The sequence below is a fragment of the Vulpes vulpes genome, chromosome 2, assembly GCF_048418805.1.
Source record: "Vulpes vulpes isolate BD-2025 chromosome 2, VulVul3, whole genome shotgun sequence".
NCBI lineage: Eukaryota > Metazoa > Chordata > Mammalia > Carnivora > Canidae > Vulpes > Vulpes vulpes.
In genome coordinates this window covers 38,457,107-38,461,384 of record NC_132781.1, presented here as the reverse complement: position 1 = coordinate 38,461,384, position 4,278 = coordinate 38,457,107, and the positions used below count along the sequence as shown (strand labels likewise).

Sequence of the window (4,278 nt, the reverse complement as noted above, 5' to 3'; positions counted from 1 at the left end):
TGTTGACTGTTTCCTTTGCTGAACAGAAGCTTTTTATTTTGATTTAGTTCCATTATCCCTAACATGTTTTAAGGAAATTAATGGTGGTAGGGAGAATGGATTGGAGTGGGGTAAGAGGAAAGTCCAAGAGCTAGATTTCAAGACAGTGGTTCATGGGGATCCCTGGGTGGCTCAGCGGTTTGGCGCCTGCCTTTGGCCCAGGGCGCGATCCTGGAGTCCCAAGATTGAGTCCCACGTCAGGCTCCCGGCATGGAGCCTGCTTCTCCCTCCTCCTGTATCTCTGCCTCTCTTTCTCTCTATGTCTATCATAAATAAATTAATAAAAAAAAGACAGTGGTTCATGAGTAATGTAATGCTGCTTCAAAATTTAGTGGCAACAACAGAGACTGATAGGAAGAAAAAGAAAAGGACCTAGCAGAGCAAAAGTTGGTAAATAATGAAGAGAAAAGACTCAGACTCAGCAGTGATGTCACAGTTTTAAGAAAAGGGGGTACTAAGAGAATGGCAAAAGTGATGGGGAAAGGGTGAGTGGTTCCATATTGGAAACCCTGATCTTCAAAAAATGCAAATATTCTATATTCGGTCAACAAACATATGTTGAGCCTACAGTATGTCAGTCACTAGGAATATAAATATAAACAGACATGGTTCCTGCCCCAGGGACTTTATGGTATCAGTGCGGGAAACAAAGACATCAACAAATGCACACAATGAAATATAACAGATGCTTTTATCCACAGTACCAGTCCAAGTAGACCACAAAACAAGGAGGTGATTGATTTCATCAGACTGAAGTGAAAGAAGGAAGTTACTCAAGAACTATGTAAATATTCTCCAGGAAGACTGTGGGGGAAGACATGCTCCATATGGAGAGAAAGCATGAAGAAAATACCAGTGAGTGAAACATGACATGTTTTAGACTTGTGAGTCACTCTGATACTTGGAACTGTCAGATCCAGAGCTGAGACTGGAGATGCCTAAAGACACCATGGCATGATCAGCAGTGTGGGCCATAATATGGAAAGAGGGAAAAATCAAGAAGAATGTTGTGTTGGGGGTGTTTGAACCCTAATGGGAGTTCAGGACATGGGTTTCCTGTCAGAGGAGAGTTTGAACAGGAAGAATCAAGACAATTCTTCCTTTAAGGTAGGAAGGAAGGAAGAAAGAGAAGATAAAGGCATGTTGAAGTAGAGTGAGAAACTGGCCTAGGAGCTTCACCCTTGACTTCCAGAAAAGTCAGAGGCAAGAGCATTAGTTAAAACCAAAAAGTAGGGAGTAGGATAGGGGTCCATAGGTTGACAAAGGAAAAAAAGAGCAAAATGACTAATATCAGGGATGAAAGAGGGGCTATTACTACATTTCCCACAGATATTATAAGGGTAATAACATTATGAACAACTTAGACAAATTGGACACATTCCTTGAAAAATACAAGTTACTAAAACTGACACAAGATAAAATAGAAAAATCTAAGTAGCCTTTATCTATCAAATAAGGTTAATTTGTTATAAAAAACCTTCCCACGGGCAAAATTCCGTAACTGGATGGTTTCACTATGAATTTGATCAAAAATTTAAGGAAGAAATAATATCAATTCTATACAAACTCAGAAAATGGAGAAAAATGAACATTCCCAACTTGTTTTATGATGCTAGATTGACCCCGATACTAAAACCTGACAAAAATATTACAAAAAGAAAAAAAAAGACAAGTCAATATGCCTCATGAACATAGGTCCTTAACAGATTATTAGCAAATAAAACCAGCAATACACAAAAATATATGTCATGACCAGGTAGGTTTATTCTAGGAATGCAGGATTATTTGAACAAACTCGTTAATGTAATACACTACATTAACAGCATAAAGAAGCAAAACCACGAATGTTTTTGTACAATCCAAAACTTGTTTATCATTTTTTAAAGTCTGAGCCAAGTAGAAAGAGAAGGCATTTCAGATAAAGTACCTCCATGAAAAAACTACAGCTAACACCATATTTAGTATAATTTAATACACATTTCCTCTAAGATGAAAAACAAAGCAAGGATGTCCACTCTCACTACATTTATTTAATATTTTAGTGTAGGTTTTGGTCAAGGCAATAAAGCAAGATAAAGAGTAAAAAGCACAAGGATCAGAAAAGAAGAATTAAAATTTTATGCATAGATGATGTGATTTTTAATCTCAAGTAACCTACAAAATAGCAACTGGAATGAATAAAGAAATTTAACAAAGTCACGAGATAAAAAAGCAATACAAATCAATTGTATTCCAATATACTAGCAGCAAAGCATTGGAAAAAGACATTTTTTTAACATTTTCATTTACAATAAGGACAAAAAGCATAGATACTTACGAATAGATTCAACAAAAAATATATAAGAACTATGTACTAAAAACTGCTTTAAAAATACTGAGATAAAAAAACATACTGAGATAAGGAAGACTTAAATAAATGTTTTTATATGGGAAGACTCAGTATTGTTCAAATGTCAATTTTCTCGAATTTGATCTACAGGTGCAACACGATCCAAACCCCATTTTCCAGCAGACTTTATTTGTAAAAATTGATAGGTTTATCCTAAAATTTATATGGAAATGCAAAGGACCTAGGATATTCAAGGCATCTTGATAAGGAAAAACAAAGGACTTAACACTACCTAACTTCAAGACTTGCTATAAAGCTGGTATACCGTCTTCAAGACAGGATGGTAGTGTAAAGGGACACATATAGTTCAATGAAACAAAATAAAGAGCCCTGAAATAGACCCACGTGTAATATGATCATTTGATTTTCAATGAGGAGCCAAAGCGACTTAGATAAAGCAGTCTTTTCAACAAATGTGGTTGGCACAACTGGCTATCAATATGGAGAAACATGAACACTGATCCCTGTCTCACAAAATACACAAAATTTAATTTGAGATGAATGATAGATCTAAACATAAAAGCTAAAACTATAAGGCTTCTAGAATAAAACATAGGAGAATATCTTCATGATTTGCAAATGGGCGAAAGTTTCTTAGGCAGGAGGTAGAAAATAATCACCATCAAAGAAAGAATCATAATTTAGGTTTTATAAAAATTAAAAACTTCTCATCAAAAACCTAGTTGAGAAAATGATGGTGTGCAGTGACTGCGCACAGTGGCCTCCTCAGTAGTGTATGCAGCCTGTTGCTCAGAGAGGTTGTCCTAAGGTACCTTGGGACCATAATTTCCAGTGGACACGCATGTCGGACCTCATGATGTCCCCAGTCTAGGCTCCAGAAAAACTCATAACAGCCTTGGGGTGAGAGCAGGAAGGAGTGGTCAGGATTTCCTGGTATTCAAGGTGCCTTTGGAAACTTCAGGGCACAGTGGCCATGGTCCACACTGGCCAAGTCATCATGTCCATCTGCACCAGCTACAGAACAAGAAGCATGTGATTTAAGCCCTTCACAAGGCCAAGTTCAAGTTCCCTGGTGGCCAAATGACCCACATCTCCAAGAAGTGGGGCTTTACCAAGTTTAATACGGATGAATTTTAAAACATGGCACCTGAAAAAGTAGTTTATCCTGGATGGCTATGGGGTCAAATACATCCCTAATTGTGGGCCCTTTGGACAAATGCTAAGCCCTGCACTCCTGAGAGCTCCTACACTGCTCCTCCTTATTCACGCCCACCAATAAATCCTACTTCCTATCAAAGAAAGAAAATGGATAACAAGTCAGAGTAGGAGGAAATATTTGCAAAAACATGTTCATTAAAAGAATTATATCAAGTATATATAAGGAACTAAAACACAATAAATACACAAACAACTTGATAAAGAAAAGGGCAAAATATTTGAACAGACACTTCAAAATAAGGTGGATATACTAAGTGTATGCCTGTCCTATGACCAACAATTCCACTTATAGGTAATTACCCAAAAGAAAAGAAAACATACATCCACACAAATGCTTGTACAAGAATATCCATGGAAGCTTCATTCATAGCAGCCTCTAACTGGAAACAACCCCACATAATGGGGGGAAATGGATAAACGAATTGTAACCACTATTCAGTGACACATAAGGAACAGAGTACTGACACATGCAACAAAATGGATGGATCCCCAAAACATGATGAGTACACAGTATTTGGTTCTGTTTACATGAAATTCTAGAAAGTTGTTGTTTTTTTTTTTAAGGCAAACTGAATGTTTCTGCAAGATGAGACAATGATTGACTAGAAAGGGGCATGAACAGATTTCCTGTGCGATAGGAATGTTCCATATCTTAATAGGGATTTGAGTTA

At 37.1% G+C, this 4,278-nt stretch overlaps 1 pseudogene; it reads left to right on the top strand.

Moving 5' to 3' along the window:
• Window positions 1-3,111: 3,111 nt before the first annotated feature.
• Window positions 3,112-3,214, top strand: LOC112918197 (small nucleolar RNA SNORA70; annotated as a pseudogene).
• Window positions 3,215-4,278: the final 1,064 nt, after the last annotated feature.